Source organism: Larimichthys crocea, chromosome XIII (assembly GCF_000972845.2).
Source record: "Larimichthys crocea isolate SSNF chromosome XIII, L_crocea_2.0, whole genome shotgun sequence".
In the NCBI taxonomy this organism is placed as follows: Eukaryota; Metazoa; Chordata; class Actinopteri; family Sciaenidae; genus Larimichthys; species Larimichthys crocea.
This window is the reverse complement of record NC_040023.1, coordinates 19,426,185-19,442,601: the sequence shown is the minus strand read 5'-3', so window position 1 is coordinate 19,442,601 and position 16,417 is coordinate 19,426,185. Positions and strand designations below refer to the sequence as shown.

Below are 16,417 nucleotides of genomic sequence, written 5' to 3'. Positions count from 1 at the left end.
ATTGAAAAGGGACTTTTGACAGAAGATACCCAATATAAATTAAATTATATAGTTATTTCCTCAAGTTAAAATTAAATGGCAGAACACATATTTACTATAAATCAACTATCATTAATGGAGTGAAAACACAATAATAATGCACATAATGTAAAAACATACACCACTTTGAGTAGCCAGTATAACTAGAAATCTAGTATGACTTGCACAGATTACTTACATCAGTCTTTGTGAACATGTCTCTGACACAGTTTCAGCTGGTACTAGATTTAAAGAGAACTGATAGAAGTTTGTCTATGAACCAATGACAGGGTTTAAGCAGACTAATATGAACCAAGGCAAACATGGTACAAATCCATTTTTATCTACTTTTAGCGGGTTGAATCCACACGAAGAAAAATGAGAGTATGCTCCGGCAACTCATTGCTGTGTGTAGGTGGCTGATAACAGAAAAAGAAATGTGCCCTGTTGAATAAAAAAAAAACACAATTGGTGCTGGCTAAAGAACTAGTTCTTGTGAAAACAAGAGAGTGATGCCGAGAACAAGTGAGAGAAGGAAGCAAAAGCAGACAGACTGAGCAAGAAAAGAACCGATGGCAGTTTTCTCTCTGCAAGGTGACGGTGAGGCAGGCAACAAGATTCACAAAACCCCCAAAGCCTCCTCTAATCAGGATAACATAACCCCATTGCCCTTTGCCTAGCATCTGTCCTGCCTTGAGTCTGTGCCCGCTAACGTGATTAGCACAACAATGTTGGGAGACCTTCCTGTGTACTCACATAATCAAGCCTGTTGTCTTTGTACTCCAAGGTCTTTCTGTCCTTAGTCAGAAATGAGCCCGAGAGACCAGACAGTCACAGCCTTGGCGCCAGGTGTCCTGAAGACATTTATTCTCCACTCAGATGTAATAGCATGTGAACGCTGAATTGCCAGACAGAGAAAAAATTCTTTACATCCCACACAGGATGCACCTCTAAATTGGGAAGTAGCACAGACAAAAGAACGCACACTAAACTCCTTAATGTTTTCACACCATCCTAACAACTCATCATTCAAAGATAAGCGCTGACTTATGAGTTATTTGTTCTTCAGGCTCATCTTTATCTCCATCGAGCAAAACAAGACACCTGATAAAGTGCTCGCCGGCACTACCCAGCTACTGAGAAAACACTAATTAGCTCTTCAAGTTCAAATAAGACCAAATGCCTAAATTCACAGGCTGATGTTTTACATAATGAGATTGAGATTCACAACCCTTAACCCCAAGCTATAAAAAAGTTAAACTGGGGACCACAGAGAAGAAAGAACAGTCATTATTTGAAGGATACAGTGAGGCCTTTACCGCAATGCCCAATTGCCCTGCAGGCCACTGTCAACAGCCCCTGATTTGTGTCTCATCCTGGACTTGGGATCTCGGCACCCTCATTTGGCTTTGCTTAATTAGATCTTTCAGAATCTGTCTCCTCTCTTGCACCCTCCAGGTCCACAAGGGACTCATAAAATAATAGCAAAGGGCTGAAATGCTACAGCTATACTGTCCTCACTGCTGCTTATATCCTGGATGTGCGCCCCTTGTTTTATATATAGACATTATTAGTACCTTTCTGTTGACTTTGCAAGTTACTAGAATGCCACGTGGGGACACATGAAGCAGTCATTCGCTGCCCTTTAACCTCTTTTGAGGTTCGAAGATAGGTGAAGTCATATATTTAATGAGGTGCAGCATGTGAGTGCATATGATGTATGAAAATGAAAATGTCCATGAATTAAACATTGTGACAAATTAAATTAAGGTCGTGGACATATTCTGTGCAGTAATTCTGATACCATATACTGTGAGATAATGAACGACAGCCCCCTCAATATGGACGTTATGCATAATTTTAGTTAAGGTAATATGATAGACTCTTGCTTCTGGAGCCAAGAGAAGAAAAGGGGTGAAACCCAAGAGTGAAAAAGTGACAATAATTTAGTTCCTTTAGAATATATATGTTGTTTTTGTTAATCTGTAATATAAAATATAAATATTATGTCAAACAATGACAGAAAAGGTTATTTATCCTTTTAAAATTCCCATTGATATACAAGATCTTTTCTTCCAAGGATTACTGGAAGTCTCCAAAGATAGATATTCATTTTTCTGTCATTTCAAAAATGCATTCGAGAGACTGGAACCAGAAAATGTTTAACAATTTTGATTAACTACATGACAATGATCAAAACTGTTAGCTATTACTTGTGAAGAGTGTACTTCAACATTGCGGTTTGTCTGTTCAGAAGTAAAAGATAGCAGCTCCCAAGACAGGTATTTCAGACCATAGACGTACCATATGTACTGGTAATCGAAAGAAAGAACCTTGTGGCTGTGTATTTTAACTTATTCAAACACAACTGTCCATATGGAGATACACTTGAAAAACCCCAGAAGGGGACATCAACAACATTCTTTCGAAAAGTGAGGATCAAATTTAAATTTTAATCTCACAAAAGTGGTAGTCTAAACTAGTACAATTGATAGACCCTATTTGTCTACTATGTCTTGATTGTCCAGTACATCTGTTGATTCAACCTCCTTCTTCATTCTCTGCCTTTCTTTGTGTTGTATTTTCTGCCGTAGATTCCAACACAACACACCAAATAACACACTCAGAGGAAGCTGGATGAAGATGGAGAACTTGTGACCTTCCACCAGGTTATTATCAAGAAGGTCAGAGTGGCCTCACGTTGTCTTGACCACACAAAGAAATGATCACTCACAGAGATCATCAGGTTTTACTGAGAAGTACTCCACAACTGGAAGCTGCCAGCCTATGTTATCAGAAACTCCATGATTGTATACCTATAGCTTGTCATTGGCACTTAAGCCATATGAGATTGTATAGCAAGGGAGTTCTGGCAGTCTCTTTGTTCTTCTACCTGCAGTCATTTCAGCTGTCAGTTGAGCTTGCCATATGTTCAATTACCCTCTTATAGAGCTCACTGAAAAACTGCATTGGCCAATGGAACAACCATAACAATACTTTGTATCTCTAGCTTCATTTAAAATGTGGAGAAATAAATCTTGTTCTTTCCTGCCTCTTTCCTGCCTGTAAGTATGAGAATTGATTTTAAGATTTGACTGATAACTTTTAACAGTCTACACGGTCAGACTCCCAGATACAATATAGATGTGTCAATCCCTTAAGAGTCTAACAAAAGTGGCCTTTTCAATCAGGCTTTAAACTGCATACATGAGCATCTCAGGCTGTGACAAAAAACACTTTCCTTTGTTATCATATGACAGTTTAATTTTTTTACTCTGCTTCTTCTTCTGTTTTTTATGTTCACATATTTATTCAATGGTAAAAGCTGGTAAATAAGTCGTGTTTAGTACTATCATGCATGACACACACACACACACACACACACACACACACACACACACACCTTTCATGAATTATACGCCAAAGCACTGTGAAATCTGATAAAGTTCCATCCAACCGTTGATGCCCCTCCCAAGGGCAAAAGAACATCCATAACAAGATTAGGACTGATCCAGCACATCATAATTCATATGGAGCACTGCTGGACTACAACCTGGTCCCAGGCTGTAGGTGACACTATCTGGCAAGCCACAACAGACGAAGAAGGGAAAGGAGGGTGGGGTTTGGGGTGGCACAGCGTTGATCAGGTAAGGTCACAAACAACGAGTCAGGAAAACACAAAGGAAGAGAGGCCACAAATAAGATGCAGGGCTGTTGACATGGAAGATGGTTAAAATACAACAGGACAAACAACATGAAAGCAGAAGGGGAAAAAAAATCAGTTTATTTTCCCTCTGCATCAAATGTTTAGAGCCTTTCTCTATACGTCGCATTTAGCAAAACTCTAATCCTCTGTCATCCAAGGCCAGAGTCCAAGTAATCTTAAATACACAATAAACTAGAGAGACCAGAGGTCTGAATATAATAGGATCAATGGTTGTGTTAGGGTTTAAGAAGAGTCCTTGATGCTGCTTGCTATATCACTGCTGTTAGTCCAAGCTCTGGCCAGCTCTCAATACATCAGCCTCAGTGCTTGTCTTTCACCAGGTGCTTTCTTTCTGCCCTGTTCTCTGCTCTGAGAAGGTCATGTGGGATTTCAGACTCCATCTCTGAGGGTCCAATGTCCCCCAACTGTTTATTTTCTGCTGTCCGCAATAACCTTCAGCACAGACAAATAGGTAAATAAATAAATAAAGTGCACTATACTGGCGAAAGAGTGAAGCTCTGGCCACTGGCCTGAAAGGCACATTAGTGTTAATTCATTTTTCTGATGTCTGGTCTCACTCTGAGAAATCTGAATCACAAATGTAAAATTGCCTCTTTGTGTTGAACTTGTTCAGAGAGTAGTAAGAGCTTTTAGTAGAAGACACTGCAATCACAGACATAAATGTCTTGTCGCTAATACCAGACATCCAAGTGTTTATTACCCATCACTGTACCAAGTAAATGACAAATAAAGTTATTCTTTGATTCTTTTGTGGGTTTTTTGCCCATCTGACCTTAAAGCTAGGAGTTATGTAGAAACAGATGGAGGCGTTGATAAAAGGAAACCTGTTGAGAGGATGGACGAGTTCTCTTCCTAATGGAAGATCTCATACTGGGACAGAACAATAATAAGACACCACACAGACATACTCGACCTATCACAATGACAATGACAGTGTTTCTACTAAGATGCTAAAGCTGGCCTAAAAAGGAAAGCAGCACAGAAGCAGTTTCCTCTGAACATACAGCAGTAGAGTTTCTTCTGCTTTATGTCATACACTCCTACAATCCCAAGGTGCCTGAATCTGATATACATTTTACTCAGTTGTGCAAAACCCCTGGATCCCACTGGGGAATTTTCTTTCTGAGCTTTATGAACTTGCTCAATTCTTCGTCATTTTTCCTTGGTTTGTTTACTGGTAACTTGAGTCAGTAGTAGCTGAATAGTTTCCCTGTTTGTTTTTACGATCGTGAGTCTGTGCAGGGTGTTTTATTTTGAAAATTGACCAGATTCGTTATGGAATTTTCTATCCTTAAGTTACACAAAGTCACGTGTGGGCCTTGAGGTCCTCAGCAGTATTAATTGTTTGACTTTGATTGAGAACATCAGGCGCCGGTGTATCTCAACACTGTGGTGGCCAGGGTCGAAGAGGCCTGTTGATGCCTTCTTAGTCATAATAGATAGCTTGCCGTTGACTGTCCAATCTGCATAAACAGACATCTGTGTCTTCAGACTAGAATATGTTGACAATAACACCTCCATGGGTAAAGACATTCTCGTTGACTAATTCTGGGGCGTGTAGCATTTGTGGTGTTATCTTGGGGTTTAAAGTATATGCACCAGCATGAGTTGGGCAGAATGTGAGACCGACTCAGGCACTTCTGATGAACTATGAGAGTGTCTCTAATTTTCCTTGATCAAGCGTCAATAAATATTACAGCATAAGACATCAGAGGCTCCTGAACACTTTCTTCCCCCCTGACTTCACCATTGACCTTTGACTTCAGCAATTTCTCTACAACAAGATTCTTTATGCTGTTTCCGTTTCTGACTTCCGGCCACCTCAGTGTGCTCTGTGGTTGCAGCATCTGCCAGAAATGAACAGCCGCGTATTCTCGGTGGAGCAGAGTGGAGAGCTGCTTCTGAAACATGCTGCGGCACTTCTGTTGGGATCACAAACATTATCTAGAACAACCGCGATCCGCTCAGTCGGCCGCAATGCAGCCATGCCTGCTGGGACTGAGACGCTTTTCCTATTCTCACTGTTTGCTCTCGCTGTCTGTCAAGCTCATATGCAGTTTACAATGATAACAGCAGCAGATTTACAACTTTAAATAATTAATAATTCATGAAACAATGGATCCTTGATCTTACATGTGCAGACTTCTAGATGAAAATCAATTTTGTCAGCTGGTACAAGCAGATTTTATGAGTTGTAGCTAGCTGGAGCTAATGTTAGCTCCATGAGACACCACCCTATGAACTCTTAAGATGCAGAGCATCATTTTTATAATAGCCCCTGGCAAACAGCTTCATGTGGAGAAATCTACAACTTGACAGATCTGCCAGACAATTGCAAAGCTAAGATTGGATGACTGCTTGGGGGAGGGGCTTAGCAAAAAGGTCAAATTCTGTGACGTTACAAAACCAGCAAACATTCATTGACTTTAAAACTTGGATGTTATATGACCCAAGTAATCCTCACATAAATCAAAAATAAATGTCATATCTCAATCTTTCATTTCATTTAACAGATTGCATGTCAGCTCCTACACACAGCGTATTGTTAGACAAGTGAAAGTATCAGTGTTGGCTAAAGCAGCCTTCACCATTGCAGCTGGATCAATAGAGCAGCCAACCAGCTTTGCATCAGGTATGAGGGACTGACAGGTTTTCCATTCCCAAGGCTGACACACCACCTGAAGTGTGGAAGCTAATCTCATTTTCACCCACGACTCATTCTATCATTCACAGCTCCACCTCTGTCATACTTGTTCATATCATTTTTCATTATCACCATCGTCATCCATCAGGCTGCTCCTCTCTCCCACAACTTTAAAATATTCAAAGCAGTGTACAGTAGGTATTGACATTTCCAGTTCTTTGATACTATCCGCCCCTCTAGCAGTGGTATTTCTCACTGACCAAAGATCAATTTGAAATGACATCTCCTCTGTCATTTATTTCAAAATGTTAATAATGGAACAGTATTCACTTTATCAACTTATTGTTTCTCATCTTCATCTGGACATTAAAGCAATTTGAGTCATCTGTCCCTATTTTTCGACTTCACTGTTCTCAGTGAAGTCCTAATTCAAAATGCAAAAACAGACCAAAAGGTGACAGCATGGGAAATATTGAATTAGGCTGTATGCTGCCTCAGGATATTCTTAACCTTTTTTCCCCAGTGCTTTTCCTTTGTCTTCACTCTTAGCAAATCATCCTCAGTTTCTGCTCTTAACTTTGTCTTATCCTCTGATTTCCACCAAGAGCTGTGACTGGTTTCTGTGCAGGCCTGTATCGCCTCGAGTAGAGGGCCAGTAGACCATTACCCATGCCTCTGGGGACAGCCTGGTGCGCATGGAGTAGAAATAGAGTGAGAGAGCAGGGGGACAGCTGAGGACTGATGTTCGAGCAGAAAATAAATGAAATACAAGTGGTGCTATTGTCGAAGTAGCCTGTGCCTTCCAGCATTTGAGAAAGATAAGGCCACGTCAGCAAGTGTTGTCTTCTTTCCAAGGAGAGATGGGGAAAGAGGAAAGGTGCATTTTCTCAACAGTCTGCTTGCGATGACCTTTTGAATTGTCCTCCAGGCAGTTCAGGATCAACTGCCTGATATGACCACGAGCGAGGCGGAGTGGACACATGAGAAAAGAAAAGAAGGAAGAAAGATGTACGCTTTTTGTATGCCTCAGTCTGCTTGTCTTTATGCATCAGGACTTCAAAAAGGCTCCAGTTGTCAGCTGTTCTGTGACTGAACACAACAACAATAACGGGCATACACATGGGTGTAGATGATAATTGCCAATTTATCTAATGCAAGTTCCAGAAAAACACAAACATTATTTTGGACACAAACTCTCTCATTCACTCATTCACTGTGCCCTATATACAGTGACAGACTCACTAGCTTACTCTCCAGTCAGTAATAAATTAAGACACTGAATTACTGTCATTTTGCATCTGAATGACAGGTGCATAGTCGCACAATTTTAGCAGAGTAATGTACATGGCATGGACACTGCTGGACAAAAGGTTGCTTTCAATGGTTGGCTTCAGGGTTTTAATACATTCCTAAAAAGTTCTGCATTTTTTTCTGGGTCTTTATATTGCTGGGGCATAAAGTCTTTCTGATAGTTTAAAGTACTCATATCCTTAGCAAGCCATAATTTTAACTTCCTAACTTTAAAGTGGAAGTTTCCAAAAAACACTTGAAGGCAACAGACATTCCAAATATCACAGCAAGTGACTTCACTGATTACCTCCTCCTAAGCGCTTGAAACTGTGCTAATCAGTCAAATTCCCCCACTGTAGTCGTGCATACTCTCAGCACTGTATTCTGCATGTTTGCCCATCCATGCTGTAGACCACTAAATTTTTGCAAGGTCAATGCATTTTGGAAAATAATATCAGAACTACTTATTTCTAAGTCCAAGCTAAATCAACAGAACATAGTAATCACTCAGGGTTAGCAAAAACACTTCTTGTGCAGGCACTGTCACACCAGCTATCCGTCCAACAGAGGTGTTGTCTGCTGCAGTCTGGAAAACCAAAGGAAAATCCTTCTACTTGTCCAGATCTTGACCATATGATTGAAATTAGTAAGTCATTAAAAGAGATTAGTTCAGCTTTAACTGTCAGAAATGCAAATGAATGGAATAAATGCAAATTTCCCTTTTATTGGATTCCGGACTGTTAAATTCATAAGAAGACTAAGCGGTAGACACTGATGAAGTGCAACTTTGCTGAAGTGATTTGTGCGGAAGGTTCTGCAGCAGAGATATTCCACCTCATATCTGCTTGCTGAGTTTGCTACCTAAAGTGTCCACTTACACCGAGCAGCATGTGTGCACACATGACAACGAGGATTAAAATCACTTCTGGTTGGTCAAGGATGGGATCACCATGTAGTCAGGCTACAACCTCTATCACAGACAGACAAATTAGATAACCCTGATTAATTTTGTCTTCACCTAGTCTGCAAAAACTAAAAGTTGCTCACCAATGAGCCATGCATCACCATTAGCAGTCTGGTCAAAGTTCAAGCCCACACTGCTGTTCTGTAAAGTGAACATGTCATAGGGCCCTCCAGGTCACTAAGAAACTACATTTAGCTCATTGAGATTGGTATCATAAATTAACTGCGTGATAATCAAGAGGAAGTGTTTAGAATTGAGATGTGGAAAGACTGTGATGATAGCATTGTGATGTCCATGTTTATTGCTCCAGTGGTGCATTGCAGGACAGCAATCACCTACTAATATCCTTCTTATTTGCATCTGTGATGTGTTTCCAAAAGGAACGCATTGTGGTTTATGTTTGGAAGTTTTCGAGGCTGATGGATGGCTGTGATATGCCAGACTGGTTCTCTGCCTCGGTTTGCCACACACTACAGACCAGGAAAGCTGAGAAAATACACATGTGGAGAATGAGAGTGGGACCTTGTTGTTGTCCCGTTCAGCTGTGGCTCCAGGGTGTTACAGAAATCCATAAACCTTGCCCACTTGCCCTTTAGCACTTAGTAGCACTTCATCAGCCAGTCATCACCCTCTGAGGATGGCCCTGAAACGCTTCTCTCTCCCTATAGCACAATTAGCCAAGAGCCTCCATAACAGCAAATACAATATTGATAAGTGGTGTGCTTCACTATGGGTTCATAGGTCTTTTTATATTACCATCCATCATGATCAATAGATAGTTGTTCTCCATTAGGAAGGTTAAATATTATAAATATCAGTAGCTGCTCAGACATAAAAGATGCTGATACTGATAGCCTCTTTAAGCCTTAATTTGTATGCATGCACAGTTTGTACTTAATGAGTTTTGTAACTACTGGATTTTGCTTAAAAATCAAATTTTCTTAAAGGCCATCTGCTTTCAGAGATTCACAAAATTAAACTTTTAATGCCTTTCAACTTGTCTCTGCTACTCTCTCTCTCGACAAATTCATGTTCAAAAAAAGAAAATGAGTGCTGCAATCTCTGTGGACATTCATAAATTAACATTAAATAATATGTAATTATATGCATGTTGTATCAACTGCTGAGCATATGTTCAAATGTAACTCAGGTGCAACTCTCCAATGTCGGGGCTCCAGACAATACACATATGGCTCTCTCAACGCTGTCCTACATTTCCCGCCTGCAGGGCATTCACACAATTCTCCTTAAAGCCTGCCCATTTATTTCAGTGCAGCCTTCAGGCCTTGAGGGCTCCATCCCAGTTAGCTGTTCCCCCGAGCAATTCTGCCATGGACAGAGAAGACAGAACACATTTTCCCCTGATCATGACAGTGCAACTATATGCAAAACTGAATTTTATGTATCTCCTCAACTGTTGTATGATTATAAGTTCAACACTTCGTGTACAGATGCTCCCGACCTTCTCTGCTGGGGATGCTTAAAACATTATCTTGGCCTTAGCCTTGGCCTACTCTTTGTCCTGCCTCTCAACACCCCAGGAGGAAGAAGATAAAATAGAATGAATTAATGGGGCTTCATTAATTCAATTCCTGTATGCCCCTTCTAACTGTAAAGCTAAATATAACAATGCGGCAACAGAAAGACAACCTGTTCAAAGCGCTACAGTACAAAAAATGACTAAGTAGGGAAAGAAAATAAATGAGTGAATAAATAAATGAATGAATGAATATTACATATTTGCATGACGACACTGCAAGTCATACCTGCTAATGATACCTCTCAGAGGTAGAGCAGCTTTGCATCTGTGACATTCAGAGAAGGAGAAGAAAATCCAGCGACAGGCAAGTTTTCCGATTAGACTTTCATTAGCTCCTTGCTATCAATGACTGATCCCATTAACATGTCAGCATGGCGACATGCCCCTGTGGTAAACTGAGAGGCTTCCCAGGATAGAGGGCGCAGCCGCATAATCACGCACGCCGCAGTTTGGTCATCTGTCTTGACACGAAGCTAATGAGCTAGTCACGAGATGAAATGAATGGCAAATGCTGACACGCTTGGAGGTCCAATGTATTTTCTGAGAGTTATTTATATGAAAAAAAATTTAAAAAACAAAAAACACAAGTGTCACACTACATGTACTTGAGAGATATTTGTAGTTTCTAAAGCTCCACTCAAAGTCAACATTGTAGTGATTTAATTGTATGGCTCTAGGCACACTGTATCCCAGGATATTAGAGTCAACAAAGATAAATCAGCATAATAAGCCTACGAAGGAAAACAATCCTATATACAATCTGCTCGTTCTTTCTTAACACAAACACAAAAACGCACAGTCTGCTCACACACACACGTACACCTAATCTGGAAATTCGTGTCACGGCGGTGTCGACAGACGCAGCTTAAATGGCCTTCAGCATGCTTTTTAGTAATTACTCGTCTTGTTTAAAAGAGCCTTCACCAGTGCCATCAGCAAAGTTGTCCACCCACACTATCCCTCCCAAAACACTTAAGTCCCAATAAACTCTGCCAGCGTTCTCTCTGGTGGATGTAAACACAGTTACAGTGCTCCAGCAATGACAAAGCATCTCCCTGGCTCTGCAGATTTGCATTAATGACGCACATCTCCATGTCCGCAAACATTGTGCAGCATTTATTTTGTCATATTCACCAAATGAGCAGCCTGAGCAATAGCATTGCAATGTGGCGGCATGATGCCGTATATACAGAGAGAGATTGTGTCCACTGTGTCACAGGAGGACTTTAAAGGCTGATGGATGGACAGGTGCCAAGCTCAACCCAAGACGAGGCCACAGTCTAGTGCTGGATAGATAAATCTGAGGCCGACACTGATAGGCCGCAGAGTCATCATAATGACAGGCAGGCTGGAGCCAAAGGCAGGAGGCTGCAGTTCCGCCCATCCCAGAGGTGTAATGTGCTTGTGATTAACTGTCAATCCCCCCTGTTTGGTGGGCAGACGTTCTATCTCAGCAAGAACCACTCATCATTGTGACAGCTACTGTAGCCCTGACCTTGGCCTCTAACAAGAATACTGCAGACTTAATTCTTAGGAATTCCCAGCGATGTATGCAATTAATACAAAATCATGTTAAACATTTTCTTTTTATCTAAGACACATGTACCTGCATTTCAAGAAGAGTGGTAGAAGTGAAGGTACAGTACCAGTAACACTGTTTGTTTGTTTTTACATTTTTAATTTAATTTTAAATTAATCACATTTTGATGTGCCACAGTAGAAAACGTTCAAAATAAATGATCGCTCAATTTCATTCAAGTGCTCCAGTTTGAGTCCAGGGAGTCTGTTTCACAAAGACTTCAACTGCAGCTTAAATCTAACTAACAGATGTCTTAATTCATCTGTTGCACAAAGCTGTCTGGTTTGTAACTATTACAAGAAGGAAACATTTGCTATGAATTCTGGGCAAATAAAGAAGCTAGCTTTTGCGTCCTTGAAGAATTCAACAGCTTCAATAAATTTTATTGGGAAACTTAAAAAAAAAGACTTCCAGTAGCACAAACTCTTTGCATGGCTGCAATAGTGTGATTTCTCAGTTTGTCAGGAATCGGTGTTTCCGCTAACTCCTAAGTGAGACTCAGGACACTTTCCTTGGACAAAGGAAAGTAACTGATGATGTACAGATGGGTAGGAAATTAAAGGAAAAACCAACATGAAGTGTCTTAAGATGTTGGACCACCATCAGGTGCAAGAACAGCTTCAATACTCCCTGGCATTGATCCTACAAGTCTCTGAACTGTGCTGGACAGATACTGACACTGTTATTCCAAAAGATATGCCCTTATTTTGTTTTTATGTGATGGTGGTAGAGAGGGCTATCTAACATATCGGTCCAAAATCTCCCAAAAATATTAAGTTGGGTTGAGATGGGTTGAGATTATTCAGGTTTTTCCTTTAATTTATCTCCTGTCTGTGTAATGGATTACCGCAGTCTCTAAAAACCCTTTTCCTTCTCATTGCTCACTCATGCACAAATTATGTGCCATGTTTTTATATTTACCCAGAATTCACATGAAATTTGTCCTACTTTAGATAGTCAAGAACTAAACAGCTTCATGCAGTGGATTAATGTAAATGTCCATATGAGATCTGACTATTAGTTAGATCTAAGCCGCAGTCAAAGTCAATCTTAGAGAAAGCAGTCCCCAGTATTTTGCATGCTGGCTCACTGTCACACTGTCATGGCTTACTGGGACACTTGAGGAGAACTAAGTCATATTTAATGTTTTTAGTAACACCTGTGCTTTTCTTCAATGACAAGTCAAGATGTCTGCAGTGAAAGTGTATGACAGTCCCCAGCCAGAACTGATGGTTAGGTGGCATGCTCCTTAGCCATGTCAGGGCACTCAGCCGAATCTTTTTTAGCAACGCCTCAGCTCCATTCAAGTGCACCAATATGCTATGTCAGTGACACAGCATGTATAATATGGGTGCTTTTGTAACTGGCTCTATTACATGGAAGGCAGCCATTAATAGTAATTAATTACCCTTGTGCTTTTCCTGCTATGACAAAAGCCTTTTGAGTCACACTTCATTTATGCATCAGACTCATCGTTATAGCTGGGCAGCATTCTTTTCCTCATACCTGACGAATCTTTTGTTTTGGAACATAACCCGCAAACACATCCAAACTCCACACACACTCAACAGTCAGACTTGAAATGACAACATCAGCCAGTAAAGCCACAGAGCTGCATGCCAGCCAATGATAGCCAGATGGAAAATATGTCCCTGCATATGCAAATAGTGAGAAATTCAATATTCATACTGTAGTATTCACAAGATATTTTATGCAAATGGCCAAATGCAGCAAAGTAAGCACTGCGCAGTGTCTGTGGTTGACGCTTGATGAGAAATGCGTGTTGTCTGAAAACAAACACCTGCTGTGTGTCTCTATGCTTCTGTGGCAACATAATGGAATACTATGGAAACTGTGACGACTAATTACACCACCATGTTTAAAGCAATACACACCACATTTGCTCTCACATCACATATCACTGTTTTCCAGTGCTGAAAAATCTCATCTGTGTACAACAGAAAAGCAGAGCCACACTTTTTTTCCACCATGAAAGTGATTTCTGTCTTCCAAAGCTTGGCAGAAAGTGTGCTTTCCTTCCTCTGTTTTTGTTTAACGTCCCATCGATTACTACCTCGGCTGGCTGAGAGCAGGGTGGATTTTTTTTTTTGGCCCTCTTTGTGTTGTGACATCCCTGTCCTGACGAGACTATGTGAGAGGAAGAAAAACCTTCAGAAAAAAAGAGAGAAAAAGACAGAAATGCAGTAAAGCAGTTGTCACTGAGCCTTTGTTTTCAACACACTGCCTTAGGTTTGCAACTATGCACACTAAACACAACAAAGAGTGATTAAAACAGACACAGGGCAAACAAATCAGGACTCGATATTCCTCATGACTCTCTTCCTTTGTCCTCCCTTCCCTGCATGTAATCTGTTTCTTCCAGTTTGGGTTTTTTTTTTTAATATTCCTCTCCAAGATTAAATTTTGTTTTTCAGTCTTACTCTCTACCTCTTTCTATCTGTGTACCTTGAGGGAATTAATTAGAGCTGGGCAGGGATGATGGACTATAGGCACAGTCCAATATTGGGATGTCTGTCCTCCACCAGGGCACTACTGCTATATTCTCAGCCTGGAATTCAATGCATGGTGAAACAAACAGTTGTTTACTTAACCTGCATTTTGATGATATATTCTGTCTCTGTAAACAGTCTTTAGGGAAATCAGAAATCCTCTGAACACAAGCATATCACATTCCTCTTGTACTGTCAATATTCTGTGGATCTGTTTTCTGTTGTCGGCATGCCAAGAGGGAATCTCATGCAAACTTCACAAAGTGATAAATTTACAGAATGTTAGTGTTGCTACAGTATCTCTAGCATTTCTGGAACTGTAGTTTTTACAAAGCTCACTTTAGAATAATCAATAAATCACAATGCACAAAACATTTTCTTTCTTTTTTTTTCCCCTCCTAGTTTTTAAATCTCTAAAGACAACTCTGACTCGTCTGCCAGGGCTTTATCTCTTGCTTAAAAAGGATCAGAAACTGTCAACTGCCAAACTCTGAAGAGCAGCAGCATGGCCATTAGGCAACCATGGAGAGCGCTGTGTTCGTTTTCAGAGGGTTTGCGAGAGTGAAGCTCTGAAAAGCCCTGCCAAGACCCAGCCTAAGGGAACTCCTGAAAGCTCAGGGCCCCATTTCTGCTTCTACATCCAGGCTGTGCTCATCAGCCAGTCTGTCTGCAATCGACAATAGAGCCAGATGGACAGAGACCGAAGGATCCACCGGCTGACTAAACAGTATATGCAGCCAAGGAAGGACTTAGAAATAACTTTATTAAGCCATGAAGACCATTTTAAACAGGTGCACGAGTTGAGATCTACCTGGTGCTCAACGAGTTTGTTTTTAACCTTTTTTATCCTGAAGGTTTGCTGAGCATGCATGTGCTTTTGTAAGTACATGATCAAACACATGTGCTTCTTTACCTTCACACCATGACCCTCATGCACACCTGCACAGAACAACCACAGTCCTCAGTGGACCAAAGAGTTGAATTCCCTGTTGAGACTTTCTAAGCCTGTCTGGAGATTACCTTCCTCGCCACAAGGACGTTTCCAGGACAGCTCCAGGACATTGACCAATCTCTCTGCTGCACTATTTCACACAGTGCATTCATTCTGAATGTATGAGAGAACTGTTAAGATACAGTATTTCACCAAGATTTCACAACTTGTGTATAACTTTTCAAATGTCATGTAGACATTTCCATGAATCTAAACCTGATCTTCAAACTCTCAAGTTGTGCAAGGCTAAGAACAAAATTAAAATACAAAATGTCATGTGAGAACACCGGAGTTGAACTGTTTACTCAAAATGTATAATTAATTTACTTCAGTCTCTCAGTGAGGTCAGCCTAACACCAAGCAAAGGACTATTTATATCCAGAGAGATGGTGAAAGAAGAATGATTCAGTGTGGGTTAATATAATGCAGCACAAGTATATTTTGCAATTAATGTACCTGACAGGAACAGAGATGAGGATGTGCCCACTTATGTTATGCAGACACACGTTTTCTCAAAGCGTCATGTGCTTGTTCCATGTGGAGTCAGGCAGAGATTTGGCACCTGTAATTTGCCTATCAAGTTTTGTGGGTCATAATGACAGCAGATTCTTTTCCTCAAGGGGTTTAGACCATATGCTCAGGTATCACTTTACTTTCACACAGTGCATAATAAGCTATGACTATACAATAACACAGCCCAGACAAGTATCCCTCAGTTTAACTGCTCACTGTCATGATTCAACAGCAGATGCTGTCTTTCAGCGATCCTTCAGCTAAATCCTGCTCTAGCTTTTTTTCAATTTTGTACTATATAGAAATATAGCACCAGCACCAGTTTTAAAGTAGATGGCTTACTAATGACCCAAACAAAGCATATCAGCCATCTGCTTGCTGGGTTGTGTTGTGTTTAAAGAGCTGGAGGTCTTACCAGACCAAATGCCAAGCATGCCCGGAACAAAGAGAGCAGACTGTACGTTTCTGTGTGGTGCTTTGACCTGCCAAGCCTCCCAGGCCGTGAGGTCTCCATAAGATGAAGAGCCGCAGGGAAAGAAGAAGGGGGAAAAAAAAAAGGAGGGGCCTGAAAGCCAGCAGCATTAGTGCAGAGCCTTTGAACTGGGGTGTGGGCTAAACCTTCATGCTTAAGACGTCAGAAG

General features: G+C 40.8%; 1 protein-coding gene across 4 annotated transcripts in view; it reads right to left on the bottom strand.

Annotated features, from left to right (window-relative positions):
- The window catches only part of ptprub (protein tyrosine phosphatase receptor type Ub), a 147,130-nt gene that overhangs the window by 71,718 nt on the left and 58,995 nt on the right, over window positions 1-16,417 (bottom strand). The window lies entirely within an intron of this gene.